At 37.9% G+C, this 17,995-nt stretch overlaps 1 long non-coding RNA gene across 2 annotated transcripts in view; it reads left to right on the top strand.

Moving 5' to 3' along the window:
* The first annotated feature begins 5,990 nt into the window (after positions 1-5,990).
* LOC127205671 (uncharacterized) overlaps positions 5,991-17,995 on the top strand; it is a 362,893-nt gene continuing 350,888 nt past the window's right edge. The window contains exon 1 of one of the 2 annotated variants that reach the window (XR_007832679.1): positions 5,991-6,110. This is a non-coding gene — a long non-coding RNA (uncharacterized LOC127205671). Of the gene's footprint in view, positions 6,111-12,718; positions 12,829-17,995 lie in introns of those variants that run through there. The other variant, XR_007832680.1, reaches the window with a different exon arrangement.

Raw genomic sequence — 17,995 nt, 5'->3', positions numbered from 1 at the left:
TAAAGTCAGTTTTCATCTCCTAAGATTGGAAATTCTATTACCTTTATTGCTCACAATAACTTGGATCATCCTCTTACTGCTTAGTCCATCCTCAGGTTTAGTTTCTTCTTACATTTTGCCCTGGCATCTACAACTTATAGATCCACACATAACTGACTGGCTCTTTATCAAGTGTTGTTGGACCCTAAAGAACTTCAGTTAGTGCTTGGCAAATAACACAGAAATTGCCCTCCATTATTCATGCTGTTGGGCAAAGGAGAGATATCAGTTGGTAATATTCTTGGCCTGCAGGCACAAGGCCTTTAAGTTTAAACCCCCAGAGCACACACACAAGCCTGATGCATCTATGTTCACCCATATTCGCAGTGTTCCTACAGTAGGAAAGGAGGTGGAGGTGAGAGAATCCCGGGAAGCTTGAGGGCCAGCCAACCTGGCATATGCAGAGGCAAACAGAAGAGAGACTTTTTATCACCAATGTGGTGAAGGAGCAGGATCAACAGCTGAGTTGGTCTTCTGACCTCTACATGTGCACTGTAGTAAGTGCATACACACACTCGTACCCACACATCCATACAACCATGTATGTTATGCTTGATTTACTTAATAAAATAGTTTTGTTACAGGGAATTCTGAAATGTGTCTTAAATTTCCAAATGACATAGGGAAAAGAGGCTTGAAATAGAATAAGTGAGTTGGTCAGGTTGTACTAACAGCTTTGAGAAATTCTACAATATCAGGTTATCATCTAAAAAAAAAAAAACAGATTACATTAGCAGTAGTAATTTATTTAGTTCTGTTTGAATAAAATAAAGAGAAAAGTGAAACTTATAGGGCTCAATATTTAATAGAATACTATTATAAATGCTAGGCAATGTATTGAGGATATTGAAATATTACACTGTTGTCTTTTTAGTCAAAAATAAAACCTACAAAGAAAAGAATAATGAGCAAAAACAACAATGTATAAGGATAAACACTGGAAAGTATAGTTGGTGGCATTAAGTAAAAAATTGTGTCTCCTCATCACCATAAAATGAAAGTATGGAGAAGATAAGGACTGGGAATTGTATAGTTAAAGATGCTGAAATGGAGATTAGTCAACCCACCTTTAGTGTTCTAGAGAATCACGTCTTTGAGTTAGCTTTTTCTTCAGTCTAAGCTCTCTTTTAGTTTCTTTTGATGTAACAGAGGCAGATGGTAAATCTCTCAAGACATCTGTGGAGACATGCGTAGGTACATACTCTAGGTAAACCTGGCACACATCTTTCAACCTCATTGAAAAACTTCTGCTGTCTTAGATCCCAGAATAGAGTAAGATAAGCTTAGATTTGGAATTTGGAGGGTCCAGTCATCTACTCTTTCTTCTCAGGAATAATGAATCAAATGTATCTGCATCATTTTAGCCATACTTACTGTATGCCTCATTTAAATCATCAAGTATTGTATTGCTTACTAAATTTAAACAAAATATTACAAGGAGAGAAAATAATTTCATGTACATAGGAAAAATCAGTATGTCATATGAAGAAGGAAGTTTTAGATTACATCCTCTGAAAGGGCTGTGCTTGTAAGATCATACTATGGCCTTACTCTCTAGGCTGCCATTCTCTCATCTATGGCCTTACTCTCTAGGCTGCCATTCTCTCATCTATGGCCTTACTCTCTAGGCTGCCATTCTCTCATCTATGGCCTTACTCTCTAGGCTGCCATTCTCTCATCAAATGTGTGGACTTCGAGAAGAAGAAACAGTCTCTGTAATATCAGTGACTACTTTTAAAATTCAATGTAGCAATCTAGTTATGTACTTGGCACAATGATTTTAAGTGAATTTGGGTTTGCTTAATTATATTTGTGTGTGTGTGTGTATGGGTATTATTGTTTTATATTTTTAGTTTGTAAATATCCTGTTTTCTTTATTCATGTAGTAGACTAGTTCATAGTAAAAGAGTGTACTTTGTAACAAAAGTTTCCCCCTTGTTAATGTATATTTTGCATCCTTTCTGAGTAACATACCAATGCCACTGGGATGACGTGAGCAAAGGAGATGTAGTAGTTTGTGAGATGGAAACAGATGACAGAGAAAGATAAAAGTGGACGAAGATGTAAAAAAGTAGAACATGACTCAACTCTTAGGGTTTGCACTATAAGAGTCAACTCTCTATTAACACTTAGTGAGCTTCATTTTCATGAGTGTGTACATGTCTTTCTGTGTGTGTTTATATGAAATTGTTCCATTGTTCTGTCTCATGAAGGACATGGGGTCATCTGTGGATGACCTCAGTAGGGAAGGCACAGTTGCTCTCTCTGTGTAACTTTCTCTGTGTTGCTTCCTTTCCTTTAACAGAAATGGTAGGGTTCTGGCATAGGGTAATGGAATTGAGGATGAGACTCTGGTTACTGATTTTAGCACATCACTGTTAAGTAACCTTCATATTTCAATTTAATTATCTTCAGGATCTTGATATGTGAAGTACCACTAATTACGTTTAGCAGATGCTCACAAAACTGCTGGAGGTTTTTGTGCAACATGTTTGCAGTTATTTAACTCTGTAAGATGCTAGAAGCTTACAAGAACTCTGTCATGAGAGGAGCTGGCTCAACACTATGACATTTAGCAAAGGTTCTCCAAATGCAGTTAAGTAATTATACTTGACTTTCAAAATCTTAGTCTTATTTTAAAAAGAAAGTCAGCATGATTTTACTGACTATATAAAAACATATAAAACCAAACAAATGTCCTTATTTTCCATTATTATTTTTTGTTTTATTATTCCTTGCATCTTCATATAAATATTCATATGTGATAGTATTTTGGGCCTCCATCCTATCTCTTTCTTTATACCAAATCTCTTACCCTCCTTTAATACTGAAAACCTAATTTGCAATGAAGTTTCTCTGCTTTCCTGACGTTCATTGATTGACAATCAGGTGTGTCAAAGGCCATTTGGGATACAGCGATGACTCAGATCTGACTCAGTCTTTGAAGCAGGTCTGTTTCTGTCTGACAGTCTCTTCTACTTGGGGAAATGACCTTTCAGGATACAGCATGGGCAAGTGATAACAGCTGGAGCCAAGCATCGTCTGGAGCCGAGTGAGGTCAGATAGAGATTTCAGGATGATTAGCATGAACAGAGAAATAAAGCAGCATTTTCTAGTGCAGTTGTTATAAACAAGGATCATGTGAGTCTAGACTCGATGACATTTTGCCTGCAAGTGGATATCATGCTAAATGAATTCAAATAACACATTTCATTATGAACAGATTCAGCCTTCTTTTAGTTCTTGAGAATGTTTGATAATAAATTCCCTTTATGCTTAAGCTACTTTAAACTGCACTTCTGTAACTGGCAATCCAAAGTATCCCAAGGAACACAGCCTTCAAAAAGTTTATTGTCTAATAAGAGAATAAAGCTACAGTGCCCAAATTGAGCTATACAAGGCTTTCAAACTATGATTGAACACAACAGTAGTGTTGCAGTGATTGATTACTTGTGGCCGGAGTGTTGCTTCACCTTGATTCCTAACTGTTAAAGTTTTAAAGAAATCCTTCAATTTCAGTTGTGGCACAGCTATGTGTGTTTTATGCAGGACGTGAAGCTTTAGATCTATTTTATTTCTTGCAGCAATTCCTATTAGACTTACTGAAACACTGGAAACAATTGTAGGAACATCATAAAATGAAATATAATGGTGTTGTGGCCATACATATGAACTATTAGGCCCCAATATTTCTATCATTCATAATTATATTGCCATCCCAAATTTCTTGGATACATTAAATTACAGTTTTCTACTAAAGCTCTGCAACCCATTTATATCTGTCTGTGGATAGACAATAACTCCTTATGAAAGGCTCCTTTTCCTTATATTGTATTAGGAGCTATTCTCTGAAAATACCTGCTTAGAATATAATCATAAACAGCAAGTAACACTTTAAAGTTCATTTGAAGAACATGGATAATAATTAAGATCAAATAATAAAGTTAGATGAATACTTATGATACAAAAACCATACTGATACAAATAAAAATTGTAATTTTTTTTTCCTTCCTAAAGACTGAGCTTTATTTTCGTACAAGTGTCACATCATCCCACGCAGCATGGAAACAATTGAAAACAAGTTGTACTGATAGCAAATGAGCTATGGAGTGTGTGTAATCAAAATAAAAGACCACTTCTCATTTAATTATACTTGCTGAAGAAGAGGGAGGGCAAGGAAACATAGCAGAAAGAGCATTAGTGGCCCCATCTGCCTTTGGAAAAGTAACCATCAAAACGCCAGATACTGAGTCACTAGGGCAAGGGTGGGCTTTTAAAGAAATGGTGTTGAGTAATCTGGAGAGTGTTATGGAAAAGGATAAAATTGCATTTACTTCCCAATGGTATTAGGTGAAAGAACAAAAGATAAAGGCAAATGCATAAAAGTAAAAATATAAATTTAGAAAATGAAGCCACAATGCTATGAGGGCATGTGGATACAAGGAAATCCCACACTACACTACTTTTATAAACAAGAAGACTTAGGCTTAAAGAGCAAGGATGCAAGAAAAGAGGTTGAACCACCTATACATCTAATTGTTAACATGTCCTTAACACTCTGCAGATTTATTAATAGAAACTGGTAATTGGGGACTAATGATGAGTTTCAAGACGAATGGAAAATGTCAGGAAGATACAGAACATGTGAAGTGTTTCAGCAAAACACTTGACAGAACAAAACATTTTTAAAGTACATATAACATCACCAATTATCTACAAGTACCTGAGTTTTAAAATCTTCAGGAGGATATTCCTGGTGCAATTGAGGTGAGCTAAAGTTAATTAAAATGAAGTTGTCTGGAGACTTCTCAATAATACCAATGGTTTTGAAATTATCAATGGATTTTCTTCTCTTTATACAAATTAAAATGAAGGATATAACTGTTACATTTTTAGTGTTTTTGGCTATTCATATTTGGCAGCCTTGAAGAAAACATCTTTCTTATCTTGGTGCATCTAAAATTCTGAATGTAAATCAATATCTATCATATTTTGTCATTATCAACTTAAAACATCTATCTAGACCTAAAGACATCTTAACCCCTAAATAGCTAAGCTTAATTGTAAAACTAAACTATGTGGTCTTCAACCACATCAGAGACTTGGGAAGGAATAAATTTGATTATGCCTGAGTACACAGTAGAGGAGAGCAGGTTAGTAGGTTTCCAAATTACTGATTATGTCATGATTCTTCTTGTTGTAGGTAGTTTATTGTGTATATGTGTAATAATATAAATGTATATGTAAAAACTAAAAATATATTTAATAGAAAAAGAAAAAAAGCAACTCATTTTCAGACAACTAACATGTCAAAGAAGAAATAAAAATAAATTTCTAGAACTAATTTAAAATACAACACACATACACACACACACACACACACACACACACACACACACACACACACACACACACACAAAGGTGAAGGGTAGAAGGAGCCAGAAAGGGTAGGAACTCCATAAGAAGACCAACAGAGCCAACTAACCTGGGCCCATGGTTGAAGCACCAAGCAAGGACCATGCATGGACTGGACCTAGGCCTCCAATGCATATGTACCTGATGGTTAGCTTAGTTTTCTTGTGGGTCCAGGCAAAAGGGCTATGATAGGTATATTAAGTGGAAAAAAAGAAAGACTGAGCCTAGGGCATGATAGGCAAGTATTATACTAGGGAGTAGAGTCCTCAGTATAGCAGTAACTCTTAAATTCATGAATCAAAGACACTGCAATGGTGGGAATTGGAAAATGTTTTGAAGTACATGAAATTACAGCAAGAGATGTGACTCAGCCCTTTTGGGAGAAAATGTTATAAAACTATGAAATAAAAGAAAAGAACGAAGGAAATGAATCATCTGTGTCTTTATCTTCAAAGTTAAAACAAGGATAAAATAACAAAAACGAAAAGCACAAGAATAATTAGGATAGAAAAATTATACACAGCATATGAAGTAGGTAACATTCTCCACAGTTGAGTGGAGAGTGGGATATGACTTTCTCACGTACTCTGGTGCCTCACATTTGACCATGTCCCCTGGAGGGGGAGACCTGGTGGCACTCAGAGGAAGGACAGCAGGTTACCAAGAAGAGACTTGATACCCTATAAGCATATACAGGAGGAGGTAATCCCCCTCAGGAACAGTCATAGGGGAGGGGAATAATAGGAAAATGGGAGGGAGGGAAGAATGGGAGGATACAAGGGATGGGATAACCATTGAGATGTAACAAGAATAAATTAATAAAAAAAATTAGTTTTCTGATAAAAAATGTGTAACTCTTATAAAGATGGTTCAAGGGAAAAGCAGAAAAGTATGCATGATTTGTGTCACAGGTAAAACAATAAAATCAATATTAATACTGTAACAAAGGTACTGGAAAAGGACTATCATTGTTAATAATGATACAACAAAATTTTAAACATTGGGAAATGGATAAATTTATAGAACTTACAAAATTAACCTGAGACAAAATAGAAAATATAGATAATTTTGACATGACAGAAGAGCACTTTCCAACTTCTCATAAAACGAAGTACACGTAAGTGCTTACACACACACACACACACACACACACACACACACACACACACACACTTCCTTTAAGCTCAGGTGGCTTTGCTTGTAAACACTTATGGAAATATACCATACTTATATAATTTAATACAGAAAGAAAGGGAGGAAACTCTTCTAGTTCCTTGCATGGAAGCCAGGCCTATATAATCCTAGGTCTTCAAGACTGGGAATAATTACAGGTGAGCTGTATTCACCAGCACCGACACAGTCCTAAAGTATTAGCTAACAATCCAAGAGCACTGATATGCATAGCACATCCTAACCTAGTGGAGGATAGAGCAGAAATAGAAGATTAAAATAAGCTTTAACAATAATAACAATTTGCTACTAAAGTCACTTCCCAACATAGAATGATATTGATAGATGCAGATAAATTTTTGATAAGGCTCAATATCAATTTTTTATTTAAAAAGCCCCAGTTGTAGAAATAATTTTCTCTTAAATGATATCTATGCAAATCTGTGGTAAAGATAACAATGCTGGAATCATGATGTACTTTTTTTTCTTTCTGAAATGGGAAACAAATAGACAATGTATGATGTCACCACCTTAATTTAGCAGTATTGAAGACTTTGATTTACAGTTTTTGTTGAGTATAAAAGTCAATGGCAGGTATTTTAATTCACATCTTTGTTGTTGTTTTCTGTTTCTTTGTCTTTTGTCCCTTTTAAAAATTAGACTGAAGATAGATTTTTTTCCACACAATCCATTCTAATTATGATTTTCCCTCCCTCAACTCCTCCCAGATTCTTCCCATCTCCTTACCCACCCAATTCCACAGAAACAAAAAATAGAAAACCATAAAGGACAAAAATGCCCTGTAAGATTTAAAAAATGCCCATCTTTTTAAAACTTTTCCCCTTAAGGTACATCAAACTCTGCAGAAAAGGAGGCAGAAAGATTTTAAGGGCCACTGGGGTGGAAACATGAAGGAATGAGGCCTTCTAGATATAACAGGACTGAGGCATGGGACCTTAAAAAATTATATTTCATTTTCTTCTTCTACAAAATTCTGATTGAATTTGCCTCTTCAGATTTAGAAAGACATTAATTTCTCTTATTTTTGCTTCCTGTTGCTGTGATAAAACAGCCTTACAAAAGCATCTCAAAAGCAAAAATATTTATTTATTGTAAATAAAATTATTTATTGTTCTATGTTGCAGTTCTTCTTTGCAGGGAATTCAAGGCTGTGGGAACCTGAAGCAGCTGCTCACATTATCTCCACAGTCAAAAGCAGAGCAAGAACTAACTCTCACATGCTGGTGCTTAGTTCATAAAAAATAGTGCCTTGGTTTTACTAGAAATAAAAAGTCATCTTCTTCTGTATTTGTCTGAGATGTGGTGAAAGTCAAACTTAGGGCCTTGTGTGGGCCAGACAAGTGCTTTTACTACTGAGCTACACATTGCCATTTCTATGCCTTTTTATCTATACAAAGCTATATGTCATCTATTAAAAAAAATAACCAAGGTACATCTTAAAAGTATATGCAGATGGACAAATTGAATAAACAAAATCCTAACAGATACTAGAAACTAAGGTTAGACGACAGTGAATACAGAGGACATGTCAACAGTATCAGACAGCCCGCTGCAGAAAGATAAAGGACAAAGCAAACAACTTGAATGCCTGTTTTCCCCAGGAAGTTAAAAATCTAAAAGCCATATTGACTTAGATGTCATGCTAGGGATTGTATACTGACCTCTGAGTCACTTCCACTGCGATTTTATATTCTGAAAGAATTATTTAATTTGATTAGGATTAGCATTATCTATTTTTTAATGGTTTTGTCCTTGTAAGTTGAAATCATTTGTCTAAATACAGTAGAGGGAGCCATTTATAAATTTTACCAACAGATATAAAACTTAATCAATGCTTGGATATGTTTTTTCTAACTTCTAAAATATTTACAGTGAGAGTCAATAACTTATTTATAATTAGTAATTTAGCATGAATTTCTTTTAGTAAAAACAATTAAAATCAACTCAACTACTAAAAAGGAAATAAAATGTAATTAGGTTCTGAAAAAAAAATCTTCATCACTTTTCAGCCAATCAAGTAGGGCTGTGTTTTATAACTGAGTTTTATTATGGAATACTGTCATAAAAATACTAGAGCATCATAAGAGGAAGTTTCACCCTTGGAATATATAAACCCTAAAGTGATGAAACATCTCAGAAAACACAATAAGTTGCTCATTTTTAAATAGAGCAAAGGTCATAAGATCCTAGGAAGAGTAGGGCAGTGAGAGTAGAGAGTGGAGTAGAGTATGAGAGAGGGAGTGAGAGTAGAGAGTGGAGTAGAGTATGAGAGAGGGAGTGAGAGTATAGAGTGGGAGTAGGGGATGAGAGAGGGAGTGAGAGTAGAGAGTGGGAGTAGGGGATGAGAGAGGGAGTGAGAGTAGAGAGTGAGAGTAGGGGATGAGAGAGGGAGTTGAGAGTTAGAGAGTGGAGTAGGGGATGAGAGAGGGAGTGAGAGTAGAGAGTGGAAGTTGGGGATGAGAGGAGGGAGTGAGAGTAGAGAGTGAGAGTAGGGGATGAGAGAGGGAGTGAGAGTAGAGAGTGGGAGTAGGGGATGAGAGAGGGAGTGAGAGTAGAGAGTGGGAGTAGGGGATGAGAGAGGGAGTGAGAGTAGAGAGTGGGAGTAGGGGATGAGAGAGGGAGTGAGAGTAGAGAGTGGGAGTAGGGGATGAGAGAGGGAGTGAGAGTAGAGAGTGGGAGAAGGGGATGAGAGAGGGAGTGAGAGTAGAGAGGGGGAGTAGGGGATGAGAGAGGGAGTGAGAGTAGAGAGTGGGAGTAGGGGATGAGAGAGGGAGTGAGAGTAGAGAGTGGGAGTAGGGGATGAGGAGAGGGGAGTGAGAGTAGAGAGTGGGAGTAGGGGATGAGAGAGGGAGTGAGAGTAGAGAGTGAGAGTAGGGGATGAGAGAGGGAGTGAGAGTAGAGAGTGGGAGTAGGGGATGAGAGAGGGAGTGAGAGTAGAGAGTGGGAGTAGGGGATGAGAGAGGGAGTGAGAGTAGAGAGTGGGAGTAGGGGATGAGAGGGAGTGGAGTAGAGAGTGGGAGTAGAGGATGAGAGAGGGAGTGAGAGTAGAGTGTGGGAGTAGGGGATGAGAGAGGGAGTGAGAGTAGAGAGTGGGAGTAGGGGATGAGAGAGGGAGTGAGAGTAGAGAGTGGGAGTAGGGGATGAGAGAGGGAGTGAGAGTAGAGAGTGGGAGTAGGGGATGAGAGCGGGAGTGAGAGTAGAGAGTGAAGTAGAGGATGAGAGAGCATAGTGAGAGTAGAGAGTGGGAGTAGGGGATGAGAGAGGGAGTGAGAGTAGAGAGTGGGAGTAGGGGATGAGAGAGGGAGTGAGAGTAGAGAGTGGAGTAGAGGATGAGAGAGCATAGTGAGAGTAGAGAGTGGGAGTAGAGGATGAAAGAGGGAGTGAGAGTAGAGAGTGGGAGTAGAGGATGAGAGAGGGAGTGAGAGTAGAGTGTGGGAGTAGGGGATGAGAGAGGGAGTGAGAGTAGAGTGTGGGAGTAGGGAATGAGAGAGGGAGTGAGAGTAGAGAGTGGAGTAGAGGATGAGAGAGCATAGTGAGAGTAGAGAGTGGGAGTAGGGGATGAGAGAGGGAGTGAGAGTAGAGTGTGGGAGTAGGGGATGAGAGAGGGAGTGAGAGTAGAGTGTGGGAGTAGGGGATGAGAGAGGGAGTGAGAGTAGAGATTGGGAGTAGGGGATGAGAGAGGAAGTGAGAGTAGAGAGTGGGAGTAGGGGATGAGAGAGGGAGTGAGAGTAGAGAGTGGGAGTAGGGGGTGAGAGAGGGAGTGAGAGTAGAGAGTGGGAGTAGGGGATGAGAGAGGGAGTGAGAGTAGAGAGTGGGAGTAGAGGATGAGAGAGGGAGTGAGGGTAGAGAGTGGGAGTAGGGGATGAGAGAGGGAGTGAGATTAGAGAGTGGGAGTAGAGGATGAGAGAGGGAGTGAGAGTAGAGAGTGGGAGTAGAGGATGAGAGAGGGAGTGAGAGTAGAGAGTGGGAGTAGGGGATGAGAGAGGGAGTGAGAGTAGAGAGTGGGAGTAGGGGATGAGAGAGGGAGTGAGAGTAGAGAGTGGGAGTAGGGGATGAGAGAGGGAGTGAGAGTAGAGAGCGGCACAGAAAGCAACCTTATACTTATGCATCTCTGTCTTAAAGAAATCTTTTCTCTCTCATTCCCTTCATCAAGACTTCCTGAGCACTGCGTGTGATTATATCTCAGTACATGTCGTGGGTTTTTTTTTTCAATATTTACAGAATGATGTCAGGAAACTTAAACATAGTAATGAAGTGAATTCATGACATTCATTCCATGGAAAAGAAATGAAATTTTATATCATTTAAATATATCAAAGTTATTCATTTCTCCCCTTGAAAGAAAATCTATTTTATTCTTCCTTTTCAAACCATGTGATTAGAAGATTCCATTAATAATAACATCCCTTTTTCACACTGGAAAATGTGACTAGTATTCTCATAGATAGTGCTATATTTATGAAATTTTGCATATATAAAATTACGTCAATGGAAACTTTTTTGATATCATTACTTCTAATTTTATAAGATATATCTGTTTTGGATATTCCAATACATAATAATATTACATATATACCAATACCAAATAATACCTAATTCTGAACTTCCCCTGTGAAAGGTGTTTTATATCCTTGTGATAAGGATTTGATAAAACATTGACTCACTTCTGAAAGAAGGAAATCTCTCCATGCTTTATAACAATCCTCAAACATTTTGCAGTTTATATGACCACCAATTTTCATTATTTCCATTCCCTCCAAAACACTACATAATAGTCAAGACAGAATCTGACATAGATATTAACTGGCATTTAATTTCACAGATTTTCTAAAATCTATTTATTACACTATAATTTTTATTTTAATACTCAAATGTCAAGAGACTGATAAATATATAATATTAGTAAACTTACTGTAAACTTCTTACTGGACATTAAAAGAATGAGAAGAAGTCTAGACAGGATAACTGTCCTTAGGCAACTCAGGGTCTAGACGTTGGTACATAAAGATAGACCTGATAGCACTTGGTTCTCTACACTGTTGTACACGTCATTTTTATGACATTATTCCATAATAAAACTCAGTTATAAAACACAGCCCTACTTGATTTGCTGAAAAGTGATAAAGATTTTCTCAGAACCTAATTACATTTTATTTCCTTTTTAGTAGTTGAGTTGATTTTAATTGTTTTTAATAAAGGAAACTCATGCTAAATTACTAATTATAATTAAGTTATTGACTCTCACTGTAAATATTTTAGAAGTTAGAAAAAACATATCCAAGCATTGATTAAATTTTTTATCTGTTGTTAAAATTTATAAATGGCTTCCTCTATTGTATTTAGACAAATGCTTTCAAATTGCAAGGACAAAACCATTAAAATAGGTAATGCTAATCCTAATCAAATTAAATAATTCTTTCAGAAAATAAAACATATATACTCCTTTTACTAAGATGAATTTAAAATTTTTTTTTTGGTTTGGAGTGTATGTGTGTCTGTGTACATTTATGTTTGCCTGTGAATGCATATTTTCAGGTGAGGTGGTGTGAATGTAGACAGAGGTGAAAGGTCAACTTTGGGTTTTGCTCTTAAAGACAGCCATCTGCACGGTCTCTCAGTGATTCCAGAGTCACTGAATAATTTAGCCTGGATATGTTGACCAGCAAGCCCAAAGGATCTATATGGCTCTGCCTTCCAGTGCAGTTTTTTGTTTATTTGTCTGTTTTAATATGGCTCTGAGAGTAGGCTTCTCATGCTTATGGCATAAGCAGTTTAATGGACTGAGCTATCTCCCTAGCACTTAGGTTGATATTTTAAAATAGTATTAACTTTGATAATTGTCATGCTTTGAATTTCAGCTCAATAAATTTTTTAAAAAATTATTTAATTTTAAACTGTTTTTAATTAAAATAGAATTATATCTCTTTCCTCCTCCCTCTCATTCCTCCAGTCCTCAGTACTCTTTCCCTCTTCAACTCTTCCCATGTGTGCCCCTACTCTCAAGTTAATAGAATCTTTTAATTTTATTATTATTAACCCCTACCCAGATCTAGCCAATGGTCAGAATATTTTCCACAGTTGAGTGGAGAGTGGGATATGACTTTCTCACGTACTCTGGTGCCTCACATTTGACCATGTCCCCTGGAGGGGGAGACCTGGTGGCACTCAGAGGAAGGACAGCAGGTTACCAAGAAGAGACTTGATACCCTATGAGCATATACAGGGGGAGGTAATCCCCCTCAGGAACAGTCATAGGGGAGGGGAATAATGAGAAAATGGGAGGGAGGGAAGAATGGGAGGATACAAGGGATGGGATAAACATTGAGATGTAACAAGAATAAATTAATAAAAATGTATGAAATAAAAATATTTTATTATTATTGTTATATGTGTGTATAATATATATATATAATCCATTTTGATACACACACACGTCATGGGCCTTAAAAAAGAAGAGCTGACCACTCTCCGCTGGACAACCATTTACAATTGTTCTGGTCTTTTTCATGCAGCCATTTCTGGAGACACAGCCAGGGTAGGATCATTGCTGACAGAATTGCCCACTGAGGAGATAAGAATTTGGGGAAGTAGGGAAGGAATGAATCAGGCAATGGTCAGGGGAATCTTGTAGCCCTGACTGACTAGTAAAAAAACCCACTTCTGCAGCTCTGACTGACTAGCAACAGGTACTATTTTTTATTTATACAGGTTTCATAGAACAAAGGCAGACTAATGATTGCCCCAAAAGTACAGATTATGTGTTTAATTTTTTAAATACATATCCATTTTTGGCTTGCTGAAATTTGTGCTATGTGGCACAAAATATGATTGGAGGTAATTGACCCGATGGGAGAGGGAAGGAGGAAGGGAAAATATTGGAGAACATATAGGGCTTTTGTAATAATGATGTGATGTTGAACAAAAAAATAATGGCACTGTTCAGGTCCTCAGGCTTGTGATTGTAGAAATGAAGATGGCGTGAGTTGTTTGGGGCTACTTGCTTGAACATCAACTGGTGGCCAGTGTCTTAATTCTGGTTGATGTTACACATCTGTCCTCAGTTCTAGGACCCTGTTGTAGCACTGGTCTCCAACAAGGACCACGCAAGAGAACCCGTCTTTCCAATGGTTGGAGAGCATATTCAGGAGATTCCTCAATCAGTAGAGTAGTTCTTCAGAGTAAAGCTCTTCCCAAACAATCACCTAATAACAGAGCCTGAGCTTGGGATTGTTGTTCAAGTTTTTCTAAATGTAAGAAGATGATGTTTAAAGATAAAGCAGGTGACAGAAGTTAAGTGAGGAAATAGTCCTGGCTGTGGCTGATTGAGGGAAGGTCTAGGGTATGGTTGATGCAGTTGCCATGAATCTTGCCTATAATCACTGCATAAAACTCCCGAGTCCCAATGTCAGTCAGCCCTTTATGAAGTCACTGATTAGGAAAGGAGTATGACAGCCACAAATCAGCATTTCTGTGGATGGGATCTTGGTGTACCAGTGATACAGGGTAAGTCACTGTGACAACTAGAGCATTGACCAAGTTACAAAAAGAATATATTCTGTAGAACCCTGCAGCCTGAAATCATGTTGACATATGCTGTACGCTAAAGTTGTCATTGCTTGTGTGACACTATTCTTGATGAGATGTGACAAAAGCAGATAGGACCTGACAACAGATCAAAGTATGGTTACTCCAGAAGTCCAACTCTGTGAACCAATGAGTTTCATTGGAGTTGATTACAGGAATACAAGTGAGGGTTGTTTATAGGAGCAGAAGCGATCCCAAGACAGTTGTATCACTGAAAACTCATCCAGGATGGGTGACATCATGCATATGCTGGAAACTTCGAGTGCACTGTGCAACGTGGAGGCAGTTTAACATGTTAGGCAGTCCTTTTCAGGTAGCTCCGTTGGTCTAATCATTTCCCATGCAGTTCAGTTCATCTGAGACGATCTCTCACCACTCGTTACAGCTCTTGCATATGTTTGGGAAGGTAGGGGCTTGCTTTATCTGGTCCAGATGGATATCCTGAAGGCCTTGCATTGCTTGCTTCCTGAGGTTTTGAAGCTTCTTGCCAGCTTCTTACATTATCCTGCTATTTCTCCACCTCTGTGACGTCCCATGCCTTATGGATTTTCCTTGCAAGATAGGTGATTTCTATCTCTATGGGAACTGCTATACAACACCATTCCAAGAAATTTGCCAGTAAGTTTAAGGACCATGCTAAAGTGTCAGTGGTTTAATGGAGACCTAGGTGACATTTATTGTTGTATTGTGTGGTTTAAGTAAGAAATTATACAGAGAGATTTGAATGCCAACATAAGACTGAGCCAATTTTGCTATTTCCAGCAGATTTACAACATTTGATTGAAAACCAGGGAGTATATTACCTGAAGGAGACCTTTGGAAGTTATGTGTAGTCTTGAAATCTTCATCACAGCTATAGAAGACAGCAGTGATCTGTCCCAGTTCTCTTACACATTACTGTGTCAGTTAGGTTTCTGTCTCTACAACAAAGCAAGCCAATTGAATTGTAAGCTGAAAACTTTCATTTGCCTCATGGCTCAGGAGGTTTTAGACCATAATTACGTGAACCATTGTTTTGGGCTTCCTGTAAATGCAGCACATGATGACAGATGTACATGGCTTAGAGAGATGATCTCACCACAAGCCCAGAAAGGTAAAAGAGGGAGGGAGAACAGTCCTCTGGTTCCATTAGAAGCCATGCTCCAAAATACCTAAGGACTTAGCAATAGGCTTACGATAGCTGATCTTGGTTGTCAACTTGACACACCTGGAAGAAGGACCCTCAATTGAAGAATCACTCCCATCAGACTGCCTGTGAGCATGTCTGTGGGGCGTTTTGATCACTGTTAATTGATGTAAGAGTGACCACGCCCCTGTGAATGTTGCAGATGGTCTTGGCCATACACATAAAAGAAGCAGCTGAGCAAACCAGGATGAGCAGGTAGTGAGCAGCATTCCTCCATGGTTTCTGCCCTCCATGGTTTCTGCTTCAAGCTCCTCAATAACTTCCCTCAATAAAGGACTATGAAATGGAAGTATAGACCAAATTAACCCTTTACTTGCCAAAATTTGTGTGATTATGGTTTGTCACAGCAATTAAGAAGCAAGTTAAAATGGTAACTTGTGTTAAGATGCTTTTATGTTTAGAGTTATTTTGTTTTAGTGATATTTCAAAGTTGTCAGACTTCAGATAATGGTGAGAGAACAAAGGGGTTGCCTAATGATTAGAAAGGTCTGTTAAAAAGAAACATATTCTTAAGACTTTTAAGGTACCAGATACATGCATGCAAGAATGAAGACATGGGTAGGGATTCCCAGAATCCGTACTAAAAGCCAGCTGTGGTGGGGTATGTCTGTAACTTCAGGGTTGGGCCTGTGGAGGCAGACAGGTTGGTTAAGATAATTAGTCAGCTGGCCAAACCAAATTAATGAACTTTTGGTTCTCTGAGAGACTCTGGGTGAAAAAAATAATGGGGAAGAGTGATTGATATTCAATTGATATTGAACTCAGTCCACCACATATATATGCTTCGATATGTATGCATCTACAGTAACAAGTACATATTACAAACAAGCATGCACACACACACACATACACACAGTTATACAAAGGTTTATAGGTAGCATCGATTTCATAAAGCAATGAAACTAATTATGATTGTTTGTGTGAACCTCCTATAGAATAGATTACTATTTTGTGAAGACTGTTTCAGTAATTTTACACATGTTTGATCTTTTCCTTTTTAGGAGCAAAAACCCATTTAAAATTTTTAAGTGATAGGCAATTAGTTATATTTTCTGTCATCAGCAATTTCTGTGCACTTACAAAGTCATCCTGAACACAGCAGGTTATTGTAACACAATCTGGATGTGTTATTAATCACAACTGTCACAGCTGTCATCACCAAGGAGCAAAGGAGTCACTGGAACACCAAAAGATGCAAGCTAATTACAAAAGGGAAAATATGCACCAGAAAAGGGCAGATGTATTTTAATTGCAAAGCATTCTGGGTCCTGGGCAACAAGTGATCAGCTTGACAATTTTAGGTCAGAGAAGCGGGAGGAACTAACCTTCTTGTTAGCATTGCTTCAGAGAGGAAGAGGAGGACAGGCTAAATCAACACCCTAGCCACAAGGTTGCTATCATTGCCCGCCTGGCTTGTGAAGACGCTACACCCTTAGTATCTAGTTTTCAGTCTGACAAAGAAGACTATCTGTTGACTTGGGGACTAGAAGGACACTCATTTTTTTTAGTGTCTGGGTAAGAGGCAGTATCAATAGTGAATAAAATTCTTGAGTGAATTTACCTGGCAAATATTGATTTGAGCCATTAGTTTAAATTGTAATCAACTCAGGAAACTGGTTCCAATACTTATAACTATAAATCCTTTGAAGGGGAAAATGTCCCTCTTTTCAAGGGTTCATTGGCCGCAAACTCTAGCTGAAGCCCAACATGATTTCTGGTAGGTACTAAGTGGTTGTTTGGTGTGCAAAAGAAATAGATTAATGAGTAATGGAATGATGGATTTGGGTTGAGTAGCTGGGAAGAGGGAAACTTGTAAGTTTGTCTAGAAAATAAAAGTGTTTCATTATGAGAATTTTTGTTACTTATTTATGGGCTGTGGTGCCCTGTTCATCTGAACAATAATATATTCCCTTAGCTAAACCTCACAATCTAAGGCAAGGATCATGCTTTACTTTGTAGCCAGGCATACTCTTATCACCAGTGAACAACATGGAATAATAACAGTGTATGCTTGACAAAAGATTGGGCTGTAAATTAACTTTAGACAAAAGTGTTTATAAGAGCTATCATCTCTGAGTATAGCTGTGTGGGCTGTGTGAGACACTCTTATCGGTGTCTTATAGAAAACAATGTTAATAATAAATTTCTATGATACTTTTATTCTAAGACAATACGTCTTCATCATGTAAGTATTTGCATCTTTCATTGTCAGCTCCCTTGCTTTCTTTCAAACAATTGCGTGGAGAATGGGGTAGGGGACCAGGAATTTGATGCCAGCCTGGCCTATGCAGAGGTCAACTCACTCTGAATAGTGAGACCCTGCACCAAAATGTATCTTTGCTAAATATTTACAAATGAATTTCATACAGAAACATACACATGAGCTTTCTAGCATTACTGGATCTATCATCGATCCCATTTTTCCCTGATGAAACAGAAATATGTATACTACTGTGTCAGCATCTGTGAGAGCTGAATCTGATGGGCTGGCAAGAGTTGATTTTTAATAATCATAATTCTAAAGCCCATTTTAAAATCATTTGGTAGCTTGGAATGGAAATTGGCCATAATTTGGATATT

Source organism: Acomys russatus, chromosome 22 (genome assembly GCF_903995435.1).
Source record: "Acomys russatus chromosome 22, mAcoRus1.1, whole genome shotgun sequence".
Lineage (NCBI taxonomy): Eukaryota > Metazoa > Chordata > Mammalia > Rodentia > Muridae > Acomys > Acomys russatus.
The sequence above is the reverse complement of the archived record's forward strand: the minus strand, read 5'-3'. Positions and strand labels throughout refer to the sequence as shown.